General features: G+C 39.9%; 1 protein-coding gene across 3 annotated transcripts in view; it reads left to right on the forward strand.

Annotated features, from left to right (window-relative positions):
* The window catches only part of gramd1bb (GRAM domain containing 1Bb), a 115701-nt gene that overhangs the window by 10527 nt on the left and 83580 nt on the right, over positions 1 to 21594 (forward strand). For 2 of the 3 annotated variants that reach the window (XM_080889969.1, XM_080889972.1), the window contains exon 1: positions 15500 to 15668. The exons of the other annotated variant lie outside the window; for it this stretch is intronic. The gene's annotated coding sequence lies outside the window, so the exon portion shown is untranslated. Of the gene's footprint in view, positions 1 to 15499; positions 15669 to 21594 lie in introns of those variants that run through there. 3 annotated transcript variants of the gene reach the window in all.

The raw sequence follows: 21594 nt of genomic DNA on the forward strand, positions 1-21594 counted from the left end.
CAGGCTTTTATTTGGCGTGCCCATGTAGTAGAAGGCTTTGTGTAGAAACCTCACTAGGGAGGTTTTCTTTTTCTTTAGATTTAAAGAATGCCTCTTTATAATTTTTGACTGTGACTTCTTTAAAAACTGATACTCCATCATATTAGTCACAGAGACTGAAAGTGATCCAACATAGCTATCCATTTAACAATATTTTTTCATGTATTACTTTAAGTATGACAGGTCAGAAAGATGAAAGACAAACTTAACATGGAGTAAGCTTGAAATTTTTGTATATCAGTGAGAGAGAGGGCTTTTTGATGCAATACAAAGGAAACTTTGAATGTGTGCTGTGTTGTGGATTAAGCTGCAAGACTGGTTTCTGTGGGCATTTTAATACTTGTCACTGATAAGCTTTGCACTTTTTGAATCTATTAAAACCCCTATTATTCTACACAGGCTAGAGCCTTGGCTCTCCATTGAGCAGCAAACAATAAGCTTCACAGTTGCCTTTTCCGCCTATGTGGGATGAGTGATTTGTATTAAAAACACAGATTTTTGTGCCACTTTCAAAGACCAAAAAATAGAGCTCCGCATTTAAACTGTGGGTCTGTGTTTAATGATGTCGCTTGATTTTAACCATTTTTAGGGGATAGTTAGCATGAATTGGCAGCTGTTGCTGCGGTTTTTATTAAACTTCTCTTTTCTCTTAAGATCACTCTTCTCTTTTTAATGTGCACTATAGCTCATAGACTGCCAGCACAGTACTGATTTTCCAAGCTATTGGAATCCTATTGTGAAAAGATTGCAGCTGGTCTCAATGGATATTTGGAAGGTAATCATTTCTGAGTAGTGAAATCTGCATAACAAATTGCATGGATTCCCAAGTTTCTGGAATAAGAAACCATGCCATCTGTTGTCTTATGGTAAAAGATGCTTTTAAACTTCATCCCATTGTTTTCTATCTATATAGTCATAGAAACAGAAAGAGAATACAATGAACTGATTCACTGTGTGTTGTCTTACAATTCAATATCATGTGTAGGTAATTTTAGTGGCCACAGAAGGGTTGCATTGGGCATATTGATTCAAAGAAACCTGACTGCTGTCGAAAAGTAAAACATTTTTCCATTAACTGCTAATGAGCAGCATCTCTGTGGTCCTCAGAGGAGCTAAATATATTCAATGTATTTTCTTCTTCTGCAGCTGGAAGGGTGTGTGTTTTTTTCAGGACTAATTACCTACTTGTAGCTGTTTCCAGATGGCTATTCTCGCCTGGCAGTTGCTCCTTAATCACATGTCACAGCTTTTTCTCTGCACTTAAAAATCAAGGTAGACGGCACGCGCTTGCTCATAAATAATAGCCTCTGGATAGATGTCAGACCCCAGTGTGATTAAATATAGCAATTCAACTTCTGTTTTCTCGAGTTTAGTTTAGGAAGTGTGTGCCAACAAAGACAAAAAGTTTCACCGTCTAATGTCAAAATGTATTTAAAAATTAGCTTTTTATATAAGTTTTGTAATTTATACCAGCTTCTTCTCTTGTAGTTTCTAACATAATTTGTAAGCTTGCTCACTTAAAAGGAAAATAAGAATCTTTTCTTAATTTTATGCTAATTTCCTCTTCATCAAGAGACAAAATATCAACCAAAAATCCAGAAAACACATTCCTCTTTTATATTATTATTATCAAAGGTCTCATTTGAAGCAAGTTTCATCTGGACCTGCATAGCGAGAGATTTACGTTTACGAAGGACATTATGGAAAAAATGTCAGATGTAGAAAATGATGAGCGTTTATATTAGAAAATGTCAAGCTGGGCAACATCACTTTGAGACCTTTTTGATGAAGTTCTCACAAAGTAATCAAACATTCTTAGTACTTTCATGTTGCTGAGTTTATTGCCTTGTAAAACCTATGCATCACTCCCTTTCTGTATATTATTAACAGTATATGCACAGCAACCTTATATCCTCAGTTTGCATCTACATATCCAAAGCTAAATTACCAACAACTCTCCAAGCCTTAAGACACCGACAGACTGTGATATTTTCAAAGTCTTATAAGTTTATTGCATTTCACACTGTGCACCTTGTATCTAAAAAAACTTAGTTGCAACATCACATTTGATAGTTAATATATATGCCTAATATGATTTGATTGGCTAGTGCATGCTCAAGAACATTTGAATAAACAGGGTGAGTAACAACAGCTTGAATAGTTAAATGTTTTTTTAACTCGACGGAAATGAAGCAAAGAAAACAACCCACATTTCAGTTCAGCAGCACATAATATTAGCCCTCTAAGTGGAGCATAAGTCAGAGTGTTGAAGACTGAAAGGTGAGTTCTTAATCCGTCTAGCTCCGAGAAATAAGACTTTATAATTCAATTTTATATCAAGTATAAAAAAAAATAGGTGTAATTTCAGGCTTTGTTTTCTTGGCCTTTATATTTCTGAAGATTTTTCTTTATTTTAAATATTGTGTTGTTTCTTTGGCATTTTTTAATAAGCCAACACCACAATGGATTTTAAATCAAACAGTAGAGAATCTGCACTTCAGGTGATTTAAATGCAGACACATAGTGTTAATTTAAGGGGGTTTACAAGCATTTTTGTTCAGGAACTGCAGCGATTTAAAAAAGCCTGCAGAGTTATGAAAAAGGTCTGTGGACAGATGAAACCATGATTAACTTGTATAAAATAACAGGAAAAGAAAACAGCTCGCGATCTGAAGCATGTCGCATTATCTGTCAGACATGGTGGAGGCAACGTCATTGCATGGGCCTGTAAGCTGATAGAAGCAAAAAGACGATGTCACCGCCTTTGATTTTATCATTTTGAGTTTTAGTGTTTTAGTTAATATTTACTGGTTTAGCTTCTGTTTAGAGTTTTCTTTTCTTTTGTAGGGCGTGTTATGTTTTGTAGACTTGGAGGTTCATTAGTATTAAATGTTTGTGTTGTGTTTTCAGATTTTCCTTGCCTCCTCAGCGCCTTGCGCCATGTAGTTACTTCCCCCAGTCTCATTTCACTTACCTCAAGTTTTTCTTCCCCTGTCTCATCATCTTGACTGGTTTCTGCTGTGTCTAGTTCCCCAGGTGTTTCCACTCCCTCTAATTACCTCATGTATACAGGCAGTGCAGAATTATTAGGCAAATGAGTATTTTGTCCACATCATCCTCTTCATGCATGTTGTCTTACTCCAAGCTGTATGGGCTCGAAAGCCTACTACCAATTAAGCATATTAGGTGATGTGCATCTCTGTAATGAGAAGGGGTGTGGTCTAATGACATCAACACCGTATATCAGGTGTGCATAATTATTAGGCAAAATGGGTCAAAAGAAGGACTTGACAGGCTCAGAAAAGTCAAAAATAGTGAGATATCTTGCAGAGGGATGCAGCAGTCTCAAAATTGCAAAGCTTCTGAAGCGTGATCATCGAACAATCAAGCGTTTCATTCAAAATAGTCAACAGGGTCGCAAGAAGCGTGTGGAAAAACCAAGGCGCAAAATAACTGCCCATGAACTGAGAAAAGTCAAGCGTGCAGCTGCCAAGATGCCACTTGCCACCAGTTTGGCCATATTTCAGAGCTGCAACATCACTGGAGTGCCCAAAAGCACAAGATGTGCAATACTCAGAGACATGGCCAAGGTAAGAAAGGCTGAAAGACGACCACCACTGAACAAGACACACAAGCTGAAACGTCAAGACTGGGCCAAGAAATATCTCAAGACTGGTTTTTCTAAGGTTTTATGGACTGATGAAATGAGAGTGAGTCTTGATGGGCCAGATGGATGGGCCCGTGGCTGGATTGGTAAAGGGCAGAGAGCTCCAGTCTGACTCAGACGCCAGCAAGGTGGAGGTGGAGTACTGGTTTGGGCTGGTATGATCAAAGATGAGCTTGTGGGGCCTTTTCGGGTTGAGGATGGAGTCGAGCTCAACTCCCAGTCCCACTGCCAGTTTCTGGAAGACACCTTCTTCAAGCAGTGGTACAGGAAGAAGTCTGCATCCTTCAAGAAAAACATGATTTTCATGCAGGACAATGCTCCATCACACGCGTCCAAGTACTCCACAGCGTGGCTGGCAAGAAAGGGTATAAAAGAAGAAAAACTAATGACATGGCCTCCTTGTTCACCTGATCTGAACCCCATTGAGAACCTGTGGTCCATCATCAAATGGGAGATTTACAAGGAGGGAAAACAGTACACCTCTCTGAACAGTGTCTGGGAGGCTGTGGTTGCTGCTGCACGCAATGTTGATGGTGAACAGATCAAAACACTGACAGAATCCATGGATGGCAGGCTTTTGAGTGTCCTTGCAAAGAAAGGTGGCTATATTGGTCGCTGATATGTTTTTGTTTTGTTTTTGAATGTCAGAAATGTATATTTGTGAATGTGGAGATGTTATATTGGTTTCACTGGTAAAAATAAATAATTGAAATGGGTATATATTTGTTTTTTGTTAAGTTGCCTAATAATTATGCACAGTAATAGTCACCTGCACATACAGACATCCCCCTAAAATAGCTAAAACTAAAAACAAACTAAAAACTACTTCCAAAAACATTCAGCTTTGATATTAATGCATTTTTTGGGTTCATTGAGAACATGGTTGTTGTTCAATAATAAAATTATTCCTCAAAAATACAACTTGCCTAATAATTCTGCACTCCCTGTATATTTAGCCTCGATCTCTGTTCAGACCTTGGCAGAGTGTCTGTTTGTCATTACTGTGTTCATTCACTCATGTGCTTCATGCTTCTGGTTAAGAGTATGGATGTTGCAACTTTTGTACATGAGCTTTTAAACTAGTTAAAGGTTAGTTTTCATTTACCTTCGAGTCCTGCATTTACAGTATCTCACAAAAGGGACTACATAAATATTTTGTTATATCTTTTCATGGGACAACACTGAAGATATGACACTTTGATACAATGTAATGTAGTCAGTGTACAGCTTGTATAACAGAGTAAATTTGCCGTCACCTCAAAATAACTCAATTGAGTTCAGTAACTCAATATGGTTGAAGTGTGGAGACATGCTTGGGCAGTCAAGTACTTTTACACTCAGTTTATTTAGCAAGGCACTGGTCTTTTTGGGGGTGTGTTTGGGGTTGTTATCATGTTGGAATACTGTCCTATGACCCTGTTTCTGAAGGGTTGGGACCATGCTCTGCTTGAGTATGTCACAGTACATGTTGGCATTCATGGTTACCTCCTTTAACTGTAGCTCTCAGGTACCAGCAGCAGTCATGCAGCCCAAAACAATGACATCCCACCACCATGCTTGACTGTAGGCAAGACACACTTGTACTCCTCACTTGGATGCCGCCACAAACCCCAAATAGGTTTGTCTTGGTCTCATCAGACCACAGGTAATCCAGGGCCTTAGTCTGCTTGTCTACAGCAAACTGTTTGTGGGCTTTCTTGTGCATTATCTTCAGAGAAGTTCTTCTGGGACGATAGCCATTTGATGTAGTGTGTGGCGTGTGGTCTGAGCACTGACAGGCTGACCCTCCACGCCTCCAACCTCTGCAGCAATGCTGGCAGCACTCAAAATAATGAAAAAGGCTCATGGTTTATGTTCCATCTCCTAGTAAATTACACAAGAACTGTGATAACACAAGAACAAGCTTAGACCCTCCCTCAGGCTACTGGCCTGTATGAAAAACATCTTTCAGGTTATGGTTATTTTTTAGAACAATTCCCTTTGCTTTTTTGACATATTTGAGATTTTGTTATTCCAAAAATGCTTTCTCTATAATGGAAATCACATCACATCAAGGCAATGCATTAACCTTTTGATGGATATCCATTCAAAAAGTCCCATTTTCTGAAATGTAGTCATCTACAATGCACAAGGTGATTCTTCAGTCTCTGAACCTTGGCTGAAAGGTTTGCGGGATCCAGCTCCAGGAACACTTCTTGAAGTACCTCGAAGCAATATTTGAGATTGTTGGTTTATTTCAGATCCACAGCATAGACTAGTCCCAACAGATAGCAACAGGCTCTGCTGAGATCCCGAGATTACCGAGAACAGTTATGCCCTCAATAACGATCCCTACATCACAAGGTTTGAGTGACCCATCTTGGTTCTCCAGCACGTAAATCTTCATCACCTCCTCAGCCAAAGCCTCAACACAGACATCATCAGCATCCTCCTATAGACATAAGGAACTAGAGTAAGCTTACTTTTATTCCACATATTTTAAGACATGGACACAAAAAGGCTGTTTTCACATAAAATCTGAAGCTACGAATTTGAAGACTGAGATCCTAAATTTTAAGCAATTTGAAGTAAATGCTGTTCTCTGATATACTTCATAGCTTTAGTTTTTTCGCTGGATAAGTTCTTTTGGAATAAGTGGGGGACGTCCAGCAGCGATACACAACATGATACAAAAAGTTACTTAATGTTTCCTTAATAGCTGGTGAAGGGTTTCAGTCATCCAATTCATGGTGATCCTAGTAGTTTGAGTGAAGGAAACTAGACTTCTTTAGTTCCTTGAAGATGTTTCGCTTCTCATCTGAGGAGCTTTTTTTGCATATCTACTGGACTGAGGAGTCCAGTTTCCTCCTCTCAAACCTACTACAAAATGTTAATGCTGCAGTGATGACATTTTCATATCTGTCATGTTCTTAAATATATCCGCAACATTGATGGGCAAGTCTAAAGCAACATAGAGATTGGTAGTGCAATAACACCATCTATTTGTCCGTTATTCAATGTGTCAGACCGACTGATCTTTGGATTATTAAATCCAAATATATATATATATATATTAGGGGTGCAACGATACACAAAATTCACGGTTCGGTTCGGTTCGATACTTTGGTGTCACGGTTCGATATTTTTTCGATACAAAAAAATGTTCATGCCTTTTTAATTTGTCATTTATTAAAATTATAAATATATATTTTAACTCAAAAGTACAGTTTTTAAATTTAACCCTAACCCTTGTGCGTGTTTTTTATTTTGACAGCGAATGCGCACCTGCGGACCACTTATGTGCAGCCCTGGTTATTTAGCTCGTCATATTGCAGCCACAGAAATTCTTTTGTCCATGAAACCATAAAGCTGCACTTTCTTTTTGCCTTATAGTCTGATTTGTCATAACTTCTCCGTTTTGTGGTAAGCTTTTCTTTGGCTGTCACTTCTTCACCCTGACCTGTCTTATTTGGCTCAGCAGAACTAAAATATATATCTGTCTGTGAAGGTTCTCAGTCATCCAGGTCATCGTAGTCAAATATAAATCCTGCTGCTTTTACACACGCACTCACATAAGCTCAGCGATTCTCTGCGCGATCAACCTCTCACATGTTTAAGCTGCGGGAGATTTCACTTGTCATGTTTGCATAGTAAGCTAACGATTAATAAGACGATGTCAGAGGAATTGGTGCGCAAATTATCATCACTCACAGATCAGTGCTGTCGCTCTCTATACACAGTTCCGCGATTGCAAAGTGAAAGCAAAAAAACAAGCGCAAATTCAAACGCGACTTCAATATGTCACATATTGACAGTGGCTCACCGATGCCAATGACATAATTACCCAGCTACATTTCCGAAAGAATGCAAAAGCATTGACATATATTTTTCCTACAATAGCCCGACGGGCAGGGCAGAGATGGATTTTAGTACCCCGACTGAAAAAATCGCTAGCCCCGGGACGTCGGGCTAGCGATATTGCAAGCCCTGTATCTGATTGAGGAATCACTCATCTTTGGAAAAGAGAGTTTATTACAGAGAAATGTCTCTTTCCAAAATAAAAGCTATACTATCCGCTTCTTCTGGGCTATATTCTCAGCAACATATTAAACAGCTGTCTAAATGACTCGGCTAAGGTTAGTAGCATGCTTGCTTGTTTTTTTTCTGCTTCCACTTGTCTTTGCACTAGGATGATGTCGGCGTAAATGTGCAGTCATATTCGTTGTGTTCCCACTAGTGCTTTCAGGTTAATCTCGTTGAAATGACCTTAACGCCACAACACGGCAAATCTCCGTTAACGAGCTACCGCCGATCGCCCCGTGCATGGGGCTAGACGGCCAACACGTTAACGAGCTAACTGCGCTAACACACTAGTTCCCACCCATGTAATTGAGCATTGCATGGCACATCCAACATACTGTTTTACTTTAGTCCATGACTCACTTACCTTCAGGGTCATACGTCACATGAAAACCAAAATAATTCCAAACGCCAGATCTGAATGAGGGTGGGGGAGGTCCATGTTGTAAGGAGAGCTTAACTTCTGTCTCGCTAGCTTGCCCTGCGCTCTTCCTTCTGACGATGCTGTCTGTGTTGAGCGCTCAGTGAATCTGCGTTCGACTACTCCGCCTAGGCTGCACTGTCGACCCTAGGCGGAGTAGTCAAACGCAGATTCACTGAGCGCTCAACACAGACAGCATCGTCAGAAGGAAAGTTGATAAGATAAATTACAAATTTTGTATTGTTCGATACATATGCGTACCGAACCGAAAGCACTGTATCGAACGGTTCAATATCGATACGAATATCGTTGCACCCCTATATATATATATATATATATATATATATATATATATATATATATATATATATATATATATATATATATATATATATATACATACATATATATCAGACAGTCAATCTGTCTGATAACAGAAATAGCTCTAACTTCTGCCTACCAGCTGACTTTATAGCATCCCTAACTTACACTGAACGGTTTTATTCAGTGAGTTGTTCTTTGATTCTTTCCCATCTAAAATGCATTAGGTTCAAAGATTTCTCAGAATGAGTGTCTTCAGCATTATTGTTAAAGGCAAAGGTAAACACTGCTACATTTACAACTAATTTTTAAATAGAGTCTACATATAAATTCTGCATTTTGCTCTAAAACCACAAAATGCACAACTACACAGCCAAAGGGACATATTGAGCATTCACATGTGAGATCTGCGCTCCTATCGATGAATATTTTTAGAGTGTTGTAGAAGCAACAGCTCAGCCGAACATTCTGTCACTAAAAATCCAAAAAAAAAAAATCAAAAAGGTTTTAGCATATTCAGTCGATGAAAAGAACTGGAGCCAATCTGCCAAAAGCTCTTCCAAAGCGACTGAAGAGCTGAAATTTGAAAAAGCCAATCGAGTGTCAGCACCACAGAACAATAAGCAGCGTCGCTCTCTGAGGTGCTTCATTGTGTTGTCATACTTAAACTGATTTAAAGTCCAGTATGCTAAAGTCTACTGTTATAGAGGCACAGTGAAACCAGCATGAAGACACATTGGCTCTGTCAGGAAAACCAAACCAAAAAAAAACTTAGTAATCTAATTTATTCTGTTACCCAGAGAGTCACAGCTTGTTCATATATAACCGTGGCATGCCATAACATCCAAATGACGTTTTGCTGTAATCTTGTGGATTTATGGTCTGCAATGTGCTGTGTAAGGAAATGAAAAAACAGAAAGAGATGAGGATCTGTTTTTTTTTAGGCAATACTTATCTCTTTTCTTTGGCAATGTTGTGACACCACAACAGGATGTTTGAAATTAGAGTTTGCCCGGTCGGATGAGTTTGATTAGTTGAAGCAATTTGTGTGCGTTAGAAACTCACATATTCACTCGTGCTCCATAAAGACTTAGTGACGAGATGCAAATTATGGAAACACTGCATTTAGACTTTTTGTCAGAAAGTTCATGGCAAGCTGTTTGGGTTGCATTTTAGATGAATTGTTGTTAAATAAAAATATTATGGTGTAATATATCATGTGTTGTTGGAGCAGACTGTTTTTGTGTGTGTGCATCCTGATGTGTAAAACCTAAAAATTGAAAGATGATTCTTTTGCACTTGTTTTCTTCTTTATCCTGGCGTTGTTCCCGCTGGTGCAGGGTCCGCTCTTCGGCAAAGGTTTCTCCATTTGGTTCTGTCCAAGGCGTCCTCAGGTGATGCGTTGATAGTCTTAATGTCCTTCTTTATTTTGTCCATCCACCGTTTCTTCGGTCTGCCTCGAGGCCAGCATCCTTCTGGGTCAATCATCATTGCCATTTTTGCTACAGAGTTCTCATCGCTTCGAATCACGTGTCCATACCATCTCAGGCGGGACTGGAGCATCTTTTCCTTAATTGGGGCTACACCTAGTCGTTTCCGTATGTCTTTGTTTGTAACACGGTCCCGTCTTGTAATTTCCAGGCTCCATCGGAGCATGCGCATCTCCATGGTGTTTAGGGCCTGTTCATGTGTGGTCAATGCGGGCCAACATGCAGAACCATACAGGGCTACTGGGCGGACCACCGCTTTGTAGATTTTTCCCTTGAGTCGATCTGGCATTCTTCTGTCGCAAAGGACACCAGTGACCTGTCGCCATTTTAACCAGGCTGCATTTATTCGTGCTCGGACATCGGAGGTTATATTTCCATCGTAGCTGATGACTGAGCCCAAGTAGCGGAACTCTTCTGTCTTCTTCAACTCTTCGTGGTCAATTATGATGGTGCCATCAGTTTGGGGGCCTCCTTCCAGGTATTCGGTCTTTTTCGTATTAAGCCGCATGCCATATTCATCGAGCCGGGTCTTCCAGAGTTGCGTCGTCGTTTGGGTCTCTTCTCTGTCTTTGCTGGCAAGGAAAATATCATCGGCAAAGAGGAGAGACCATGGATGAGGTAACTGGAGGTTGGCCGTGATGGTATCCATACATAGAATGAAGAGGAGGGGTGACAGAGCTGACCCTTGGTGGACCCCAGCACAGGTCCACAAATTTTCAGTTATCTGTCTTTATTTGCAAATGAATGTCCATAGATATGAATGACATGGATTATTGATAAACCTTAAACCACAGACTGACATTAAAGAGGTATGCAAGGTTTGGCAGATTTTCACGTTCATCTTTAGAAGCTCTGGGTGTAATTCACACACACTCTGAAGTGGCAGCAAGCATATGATTTCCTGACTGCAAAATCATACCAGTCATAATTACTTTCTGGAATTTGATTATCATTCATTTGTGTGTATGTGTAGTTTTGTAGTTTTGCGTGCGTATGTACTTGTACTCAAGAGGGAAAGCAAAACCTCCTCTGACATGAAGAAGTAAACAGTGCATTAAGGATGTCGTCAGCAAAAACATCCTGCTAAAGTTATTTATTGAAATACAGATAATTTAAAACTATTTGTCAAGGAAATCAAATCAGTGAGCAAACTTTAATAATCTGATGTTAACGTTATTAATTATAGCAGTGATCAGTCATTCATCTTCCCATTGTTGCCATGGAAACTAAGCCAAATTGTCTCTTCCCCACACTTGTTCTGTATGTTCATTACCTCATATCTTGTACAAACAAATGCAGGGGAGTCTTTTCATGAATCAGCTGTTTTTTGCTTTCTTTTTTTTTTTGAGGGGGCGGGAGGAAAAAATAACATTCTTCTGAATCTGCCAAATAGTGAGTGAAAGATATCATTCTAGAGCATACTGTATACTGCATGAAAAAAGGGGAGCCCAGAAAACTCAAAAATAGCTGATGATGATGGTTCAGTTCCTGGCTGCTGTTCCAGTCTTCATGTCAAAGTATCTTCAAGCAAGATACTGAACATCAAGTTGCTCCCCAGTGCATCCATCAGAGTTTGAATGTGTGTGTGAATGCTTGATGGAGAGCATGTATGGAAATAATGTGCTTGTATCAATGTGTGTGACAGGTGAATGAGACAAGTTGTACAAAGCACTCTGAGAGCTCAAGTAGAGTAGAAAAGCACTTATAATTAACCACTGTATAATGAAAGCTCTATCACTTTACGTGGGCAAAACTAGGTTATTCATGTTGCTATAGTTGCGTTTAAGGAATGCTATTTAAACATAGGTGTGTTATATTATACTGTTGAATGAAATTTTGAGTATATTTCAACTCCTACTAAATTTCCTATTTTGAAATTTGATTAAAATATATGTAATTGTCACTTAAAGTGTCACTTAAAAGCCTAAAGTTTTAAAGATTGAACTTGTCAGTTCACAGCGGCTGTTAGCTTGCTGAAATGATTGCAACATCACGTCACAGTTCATCTTCTCTTAACTAGATGCATACCTGGAGCTGTTATTGAGTAAAATGAATGTTATGATCTTTACAGATTATTCATAAGATGATGCGATCATCGTATCATGCAATTCATGATGCAACCATGAACCAATGATCAGGCCTGTCATTAAAACCTTTTGTTTTTTTGTTTGAACTGTGCCCCAACAATTGAAGTGTTATCTGTGGCTTTGGCAGTCTGCTTTTGTAGTAGTCTTCTGTGTAACTCAGAAATCGTTGCTATACAGCTTTGAAAAAACCTATTAGTTCAACTATAAGATGATGTTTTTATTTCTGAATAAATCTGAAAATGTTTACTGAGATCAACAATTGCTAGTTGTTTTACAGTGTACTTACTATACCATGATTGTAAGGTCTGCAGACTTAATACCACTGTGCCAGAGTTTTTCTTACTTTCTCCTGCTCAGGGTTTTTCTTTTGCATTCTTTCTTTTCACACATAAACAAACAGAATTATCCAGTGCCGCATGGTGGTCCAGTATCATTATACACATTAATTTACTACATCTAATGTATATATAAAATCACACTGCTCACCACACTAGAAATTTAGTTAAACTAGCTGACATCCAAGGCAACAAAAATGATAAAACATTAATCAGATAAGCGGGTATAGCAAGAGGAGAAGAGATGAAGAGATAAAGTTGAAAGGAAGTGACAAATTTCTACCCAGCAAAGCAGTGAGTTGTGACATTAAAGGGTATGTCAAAGTCATCAGGTCATCTTGAATAGACTCATTAGCACATACATGGACAGAAGACAAAATAACAGTGTTAAAGTTTTGAAGCCATACCTTGCGATACATCAGTGAGGCAGGTGCTACAGCTCCCTCGACCATCCTTTTCCTCTAAAATGGGAATAAAATCATGATCGGTATCACTATATGTAGCAACAGTCTGTGACACTTTGCATTCATAATTCATAATTGTGAGAAGGGAGTAGTGCACTCTACATCATATGGATAATACTATGGATAGTATGGATAATGTGTATAATTTGGGGAGATTTTGAAAGTGTCGTGTAATGCATCTATTACAAAACACAGACGGCTAATCAGATAAAATTGTAAATTTGTAAATTAATTCAGGAATTATTTTTACACTAAAATGGACTTATTTGTCCAGTATTTGTATGCAAAAGGCACCACAGCCACTCAGTACAGGTGTATTAATGGATAACTAAGGCAGAATTTTATGTATGAATGAATGGCGGTCAGAGTGTGCGACATGAATTAATCTCAGTGATTGCACAGTACAACAGCACCGACAGTGATTTCCTACCGAGCTCTGCCTGAATGTAGCAGCACACTTTCACAGTGTAATTGGAGTCTTATCAAACTGTAGCTATTTTAGGCCTCAACCTAACAAACACAGTAGTGCACCTTTCTATCATGGATTCAGTCACTTAGACACAAACAGTGTGTCTAAGTGAGTGACTGCAATGCACAGTGGACTAAATGTAATGCCCTCTTTTAACCCGTTAATGCCTATTGTATCATATTTGATACAAACTGTTTTTGTGAGTTTATTAAACTTCAACATCATCAGTGTGATTGATTTTTTTCCAGTGAAAATGCCAGATGTAGCAGATATGATACAAATTAAAATTCATATATGCAAATTAATATCTAGTTTGTTTGTTTTTATTGTCGGACGCTTCAATAAACATTCAATTTTTTTCCAGTTTAGTGTAAATTTGCTGCAGTTAAGAAAGAAAGTAAGTGTACTTTATTGATCCCTGTGGGGAAATTCCTCTCTGCATTTAACCCATTCACTCATTGAAGCAGTGGGCAGCCATTGGGCGCCCGGGGAGCAGTGTGTAGAGACGGTACCTTGCTTAGGGGTACCTCAGGGTGGCTGTTCAGGGGAACCGAACCCCCGACCTTGCGATCAGGGGCCACCACTCTACCTACTGAGCTATCCCTGCCCTAATAAATCACCCTTAAGTCAAGTATTTGATTTACTTTGCTGTCTTAATTTCATTAGGTGATTTTCACCTGTGAGACTAATTTCCTGCCATACTTCTCTGGCTCGAGGCATTAGACTGAGCTTCATGCAAGTAGATGTTGCATACATAACATCACACATGGCTGATTTTACTCCCCTTATTTTTCTAGGCAAGATGGGATTAAAAGATCTGTGTTTTTCCATGGAAAGAAATTGCAGAGAAATGATTAAATTAAAAAACAAAAAGGTAGAATCTACAGAAATTTGAATAAGTCTTTGGGAAATACAAAAATATTAGTGCAAATATATTATAAATCTGTACACAGTATCACCGTGATAGAAAGGCCATTTGCAGCCCACTTAGCAAACTGACAGATCTGAGTGTTTCCAGTCAGCTTTCCCAGAAGCTTTTTGCCCTTTTGACAGTGAATGGTGTCGACTGTAATCAGATAGTTACAGTAGATTTGTCTCTGTCTCATCTGTTGGACTGCCTGTCTTTTTCTCTCTCTCTTTCTTCCTCTGTCACTCTCTAATCAATAGAAACATTGTTTCGGCTGTCCACAGAATCCAAGAAGCAAATTGTTTCTGTCAGACAGAAACAAATAGTCTTTTGCATGCACGAGGCCACAGAAAAAAGTCACACTCTTTCTGTGGAATGTGTGGAAACGCACAAATGCATACAGTAAACACACACCGTTTGAGCAGACGCTGGCAGACGGACTGCCCACATTGTTTGTCCGTAACCTTTAATCTTTTGTTCCCAAGGAGGCAGAGAAGGTCAGACCTCATGATACGAGACATAACGAGTTGACTGTAATCTTCTTCTATTGTGCTTCTGTTTCACGTGAAAATGAACAGGTAAAGCGAACATGGACTTTGGATGTTGCTCGATGTTCTGCCTCTGAATGCTTTTTGAGCAACAGGATACCTGTTGGATTACTTTATAGGATGAATGGCCTGTGATGACACAACAAAGGTTAGAACTTTTAGGTAGGATATAAATACTACTTAATAAAACATGTTAATTGTTTTAAAGTTATGTGACAACCAAAAACTGGTCGTTTGTGCCAGTGATGATCTGTGTGTGTCATATTAAAGACGATGGAGCCACATTTGCATTATTTTTTCAGCATTGTTGTGTCTCATAAGCCAATTAAAACCTCTAAATTAATAAAAGACTAAAACTTTGCTGGGCTACAGCTGTTTTCAGTAGTTTTACATGTGCACATTGCAGATGAAACAATTTGTCCTGACTGAATAACAGAAATAATAACCTGCTTCGGTTATTTAGAGGATCTCCTGAATATTCTCCATATGCATGAACGTTACAGCCCAAAATAACGTTACATAGAAGCATGCAGATGTAGACGGAGAAACGTAGATTGCCACTAAGAGGTTAAAAGGAGGGAGGTCATTAATGGTGTTTGGCCAGACACTGATAGGTCACCGCTCAGTGGTGTGCTCTCTGCGGCTCTCATCCGTGAAGTAACGGATCTCCGCCTCCGAGATGCATTGATTTGAGTTTGTTGTTCGGCTGTGCCAGCAAAGCAGGAGACGTCACCGGATTTGTTTTACCTGTAAGCATGGAGGATCGTCTGTGAAGTTATCCTCTCAGCCTGGCTGCGTGTGTGTCTGACAGCCGAGTGCACGGATAAGTTTGTGGAAGTCGGCGACGGAGAATCACAAAAGGTAAAGTCAGACCTTGATGAAACATGTCACACTTTCTGTTGTCGGTGGATTGTCGAGGTTGGCTGTATCGTTACCTGCTTCGAGGATCATTGAGAGGTCTAACAAGCGGAATAAGAAACAACGCGCGTCAATAATTTACAACTTCTGTCGAGTTTTTATTGAATAAACCGAGTAAACAGATCGCTGATTACCCCGCAGGGACGACGCGCCGTAATTCGGAATGAATGCAGACTATATTTCCCACATGGCTGTGAGAAGACAACGAGTCTAATCATGATCATCACAATAATACACTTGCTGTTCCTGTCCAGTTTGCCACTCGCTCTCGGAGACAGAGGCTGTTTGTGAGAAAGTTATAAAACTGGATGTTGTCGCATCCAACGAATCCAGTGAAGAGAAATAGGCCACCCAGTACTTTTTAACTGTAATAATATTAGTTATAGCCACAGAGCAGGGATGCGGGTTCGATCCCCGGCTCGCATCATCTCAGACTCCATCTTGCCATCCAAATTGTTAACTTTTTGTTGCCAGATGTATAGAAGTAAAATATGACCATTCTTACGTTTTTAGCCATTTTTATCGTGTTTCATAAAGAGATTGCCTTGTTATTAAGTTCGCCTCACACTTCAATTATAAACCTCAACTCTCACCTTGGTCTTACTGTGTACTTACAGCAATGTCTTTACGCGTGCATTAAACCCACAAATCACGTAACTGACCTTATTTATATGTGTATAGGAAACAAGAAGCTATAACAAAGCTTTGTACACTCTCCCTTCATTTCCATTTTTCAGTTCTCACTGATTTGCTCATCAGTAAGGACAGACTACCCTATTTGTTCTTTCACCTTTTTCACTGACCACATAATCTTTTCTAGAGCTGTCCAAAGTTGGATTTTGTAAGGTTCAGTAAAGACCGGGTGTCTTCCTAGTTCACCTTTTTGTGTCCTTGCGATCTTTTTTTTCTTTCTTTTTTTTTAAACTAAAGCATTTTAGCCAGTAGCTGGAAATGTAGTTTGTGTGCTTATTTTGGTTACAATCATTTGCCACGGAGTGCTATGGTGTTAGTCATTTATTTTATATAAAGTAAGTTGGTCCGAGTGAAGTAATTAATACTGTTTCTTCATTCTTTTGGTGATCTGCGGGTCCAGTGTTCACGTAGAAGTTGCATATAACATTAATATTACAACAGTGAGTGGTTGGTGCTACACTGAGGTCTTTGAGAGGAAAACAATTCTTATGTGAGCATTGAATATCATGTGGTGGTGACTTAAAGGATATAGATCCTTATTTGGTATGTTTTATAATGTGACCATGATTGTCCAGCTGTTTGAGAGGACATGTCTGCTGTGCCGCATGTGCGCATCACCACAGCATGTGTTTAAAAAAAGTCTTCAGGGGGCCTAAAGCTCAGTGTGCACAGCAGAATATTTTTCACTCAGAGTGTGTGTGTGTGTGTGTGTGTGTGTGTGTGTGTGTGTGTGTGTGTGTGTGTGTGTGTGTGTGTGTGTTGGATAAAATCTGTAAAACTAAGTCTCCCAAAGGAACAGTTCAGACTGATTTCTTAAACAAACTCTAACAAAAACGATTGTTTCTGGTCACTTTAAACCTTCAGCTCCTAGCTGTGGGAGTCAGGTATCAAAGTGTAGCACAAAAATTGGTATCCTTCCAAAAACCTACTTATTTGTAGTACACTGCATATATAGCACTTGTGAAGTAAAACCGCTAAAACATTTAGTTTTTTTTAGAAACTGTTACAATTTTCTCAAAATTACCTCAGACAGACTGTAATGGATTTTGGTCAGCTTTGGGAGAGTCATGTTGCTATCCACAGCTGTCCTTTCTTATGTTTAGCGCACAGCAGGAAATAATCTGCGTAAGATGGGTTTATGATACTACTGTGTGGTTTAGGCAAGGAAGCAGCAGAAATAAAGACTGCAGGAAGAGCGACATGACAGACTTTGTTTTAGGGAACTTACTGAACTAAGTTAGTTATCATTTGGCTGTAAATTGTTGCTGTAATACTGCTAAATGCCTGTAAGTGATATGCTTAGTAGCTGTCTCTACCTTGAATCACTGGTGTTCTCTGAGGGCAAGCAAGTCAAGCAAATAGACATCAGTTAAAACATACCAAAGTGAAAGTGATCTCTCTTCTTAGATCTCAAACAGCCTTCGTCTAATTCATTGTTTGGTTCCATCTTGTATATTACTTCCATCTTGTGGCCTCGCTTGGCTATCGCTGGAAACTAGCTTGATATGAATCCATTGGAATCTATGGTTTCTTTCGTTTTCGTAGATGAATGTGTTTTCACCTTCTTTGAACATCTTGTTGTTTTTGATCGTCTGGATAAACCTCAGGTCTTTGATGGGACTGTCTCTACCTCTGCTTTCACTGCACCTTGTGTGTGTGTGTGTGTGTGTGTGTGTACTCCAAGGGGCTTTTTTGTAATTCCAAAACTGCCTAATGGAGAGTCAGAGGTATTTAACCCTAGTGGGGTTGTCCTCTTGGTGGTGATCTGTGGGTCATTAACCCACTGTTCAGCATCTGTTGTCCCATGAGCCAAGGTGTGAAACAAGATGTGGGTTATTCCCGAACGAAGATGTGAATCCTTTGTGACACATCGTCCCATTGTGCCAGCATGTGAACCATTGAGGTTGCATGAGTAAGGTGTCAGCTCAATGGTTGCATTGAGGTGGCTGATTGAGGTTATCAACTGAGTGTAATCTTGAGAACCCTTAACACATTACTGAGACTGAAGAAGTCACTTGAATGAGTGATGAAAAGTTTCTCCCACTAAGGCTACGTCCACACTAGCCCGGATAAATTTGAAAACGGAGTTTTCGTCTGCAAACGCTCCACGTCCACACTATCGTTTTCAGTCATTTACACAGAGTTGTGCGCCCACATTGAAACGTCTGAAAATGCTTATGTTCCAGTACTGCGCATGCGTGAAACGCAAGACGATTTGACCTGCCTCATTTCTGTCTGCTGCTTATTTACTTTCTGGCTCTTTGCAACATTGCGGCAAAATGTTGCGGAAAAACAGAGTGTTTTTAAAGGGATTAACAATGAGGTGGAGTTGTTGCTGCGAGTAACACAAAAGCACAAAGTTGCAAAAGCGAGTGAGTTAAAGAATTTGAAGAAAAGCTATCTGGAGCATGTACAGACTGATATCAAATCTTTAATAGGGCTGTTGCTGTATAATGCCCTCCGCTATCTTACTGCTAAGATAGCGGAGGGCACGTGACTGCATCACATGACTAAAATGTGTCATCGTTTTCGAAAAGGCTCCAGGTTCGCTGTCCACACTTCGATGCAAAAACGGTGTTTTCAAATGTAACCACTTTGGAGAGCGTTTTCAAAACGCTACGTTTTCCTTGCCCGAAAACGCTGTCTCAGTGTGGACGGAAGGCCAAAACGGAGAGAAAAAGATGCGTTTTCAAATGAAAACGTATTAAAGTGGACATGGCCTGAAAATTCTACATCCAGATGAACATAATCAACTTTTCGGGCCTTAACACATTGTAAAGGAAAGCCTGGCTTATGGACAGGCAAGGTTGATTTCTGGTTTAATGAAGCAGGCACAATTGATTGAATGTACTAAACTCAACCAGACACATCATTTCATTTTTTGAACCACCTGTAGATGAGCTAGTTTTGGCTGCTCTCTAAATCACAAGAGGTCACCATTGCAGGTATCTCTACATGTTTGGTTTGGTAGGCAAACATAAACCGCTGCACCTATGGAGACACTTTCAATAGCCTTTTTTAAAAATGTGTAGTCCTGTTTTTCTCAGTGCATTAAAAGCTGTTTTGAGAGATGTGGTCAGCCACAACAGCCACACTACAAACATGTCATTTTATAGAGTATGATGCATTACTGTATGGTCAACAGAATATAAGGCATTTAAACTGAACCTCACCTTAAACATTCACAGCAGTAATGTTAATTCATATAACACTGATGGGGAGCATTTTTCTGCAGAAATAATTTCTACCTGATGGAGGCAATGAACTTTGTTTTTCACTGTGGTTTGTCAGAGTTCGTAAATTAAACTCCACAGCACTTTTCAGTTCTGTCAGTGACGTTAAGCACTTAATTTTTCTTTATAAACCTTTACAAATGTGCTTCAGACCTTTGAATCATCTTAAATCTTGTCTGTGAAGCTTCTCAGTCATCCAGGTCATCGTAGTCAAAGGAGCTTGCAAAGAAAAGCGTCTGGACTTCTTTAAGTTGCTTGAAGACGTTTCACCTCTCATCCGAGAAACTTCTTCAGTTCTATGGTCAAATGGTGGAGAGTCCCAGATATAAACCTAGTGGGAGTGACCCCCCACAGAGTCATCCCCTATGTAGCCGGTGTATCAGAGAAACTCAGGAGAGTTTTCTCCAAGCATGACATCCCAGTGTATTTCAGACCCAGCAACACGCTCAGACAGAAACTGGTTCACCCGAAAGACAAAACGCCAAAACACAAACTTAACAATGTGGTGTATGCTGTACAGTGCAGCGAGGAATGCTCAGACCTCTACATTGGAGAGACCAAACAGCCACTTCACAAGCGCATGGCACAACACAGAAGAGCCACCTCCACAGGACAAGACTCAGCAGTCCATCTGCATCTTAAGGATAAAGGACACTCTTTCGAGGATGCCAACGTTCATATTTTGGACAGAGAGGACAGATGGTTTGAAAGAGGAGTGAAAGAAGCCATCTATGTCCACTGTGAGCGAACATCTTTGAACAGAGGCGGTGGTTTACGACACCAACTCTCTGCCATCTATAATCCAGTTTTGAGATCCCTTCCCAGACGCCTTAACGCCCACTCACATCCTGGGCCATCTGATCTCAGGAATTCGCATGATAATGTGGAGCCAGGTTTCACAATGAACTCACCCGAAACTCTGGCTGATTGGGACCCACACCCAGTTTCACACCTTGGCTCAGGCTATTAGAGGATCATCAGGGGGTCCTTTTGTCCCTCGGTGGGGGGATACTCCCACTAGGTTTATATCTGGGACTCTCCACCATTTGACCATAGAACTGAAGAAGTTTCTCGGATGAGAGGTGAAACGTCTTCAAGCAACTTAAAGAAGTCCAGACGCTTTTCTTTGCAAGCTCCTTTGACCATCTTAAATCTTAATAAACAGCCACAATCTAGTGCAGTTGGACTCTATTCTGTTTACTTAAATTTGTAGATAGATGCAGAAGTATGATTGGTTTGCTTTAATAATATACTATATAATTTATGTTGATAATTATAGTAACTCTAATGATTTTCAGAAGAACCTGGCTGCATAGGTTGCAATGGAAGGTGGAAGAGGTGCATACTAATCACTGAGCCACCATTCTGAGGTTGGATATAGAAATATGAGGAAAAGGGTAATATATATAAAATGTATGGAGGTTTGCGGAATCAAGGGAGTAAAGTAGAGGTAAAGTGGTTTTGGAGAGTGGGGTCAGGGTGGAGGTAATTGGAGCAAAGGGAAGATAAAGGAAAGAGGAAAGACACAGGTATAAGGAAGGGAGGCTGGAGAGGTAATTTGAAGGAGATGGAGAACGGGTGTAGAGAGGTGGTTCAGCATGAGCGTCCATTTTCATGTCTCCTTCCCTTTTTGCTTTACTTCCTTTGGCATCTTCTTTTTTCCAACAGCACTTTTTAAAAGTTTTGTTCCTCTACAGCCTTCTTCTAAAATGTATTTCAGTCTTCTGCATCTGTTCTCTGGCTCTCCCTCAGAGGACTGTTTTGGCAGCCAGGGCTTGTCTGTCACAAGGTTTTGCTGAGCCTTGCAGAAAGACTTTCTTTCTCCTCGTCGAGCTTTACAATTTCACTGCCCCTCTGCTTCAGCTGATCCTTTGGTGGATACCCGAACCCTTTCTGCTTCCAGCAGTGTGATCAGCTTGTAGCGCTCCTGCTGGTACAAGTTT

Source organism: Rhamphochromis sp. 'chilingali' (genome assembly GCF_963969265.1).
Source record: "Rhamphochromis sp. 'chilingali' genome assembly, chromosome: 8".
Lineage (NCBI taxonomy): Eukaryota > Metazoa > Chordata > Actinopteri > Cichliformes > Cichlidae > Rhamphochromis > Rhamphochromis sp. 'chilingali'.